Here is a 253-nt window from a genome sequence, read left to right on the forward strand (position 1 = left end):
AGCCAGGCAGATCAAGGGCTGAGCTGGGCAGACCCCCCGCCACGCGTCTGGAGGCCGGGGGCCTGTCTGCAGACCTGGCTGCACGCTGGAGCACGGAGCAGAGCCACGCTCAGCCCAGGACACACTCCTAGTTTAGGCAGGCAAAGACAAAGTGGCTTCTTCAAGTTGCCTCCAGCTTGGGAAACTGCCTTTCCCTGCCTTTCTGGGCTGTGCTGGTGCAAGACCAGGGAAGAGGCAGGGTAACACAGACTGC

The 253-nt window shown here is 62.1% G+C and overlaps 1 protein-coding gene across 1 annotated transcript in view; it reads right to left on the bottom strand.

Annotated features, from left to right (window-relative positions):
* Positions 1-253, bottom strand: part of FBXW5 (F-box and WD repeat domain containing 5) — a gene marked incomplete at both ends in the record, with an annotated part of 9044 nt that overhangs the window by 3869 nt on the left and 4922 nt on the right. The window lies entirely within an intron of this gene.

Source organism: Buceros rhinoceros, unplaced genomic scaffold (genome assembly GCF_000710305.1).
Source record: "Buceros rhinoceros silvestris isolate BGI_N320 unplaced genomic scaffold, ASM71030v1 scaffold34655, whole genome shotgun sequence".
Classification (NCBI taxonomy): Eukaryota; Metazoa; Chordata; class Aves; order Bucerotiformes; family Bucerotidae; genus Buceros; species Buceros rhinoceros.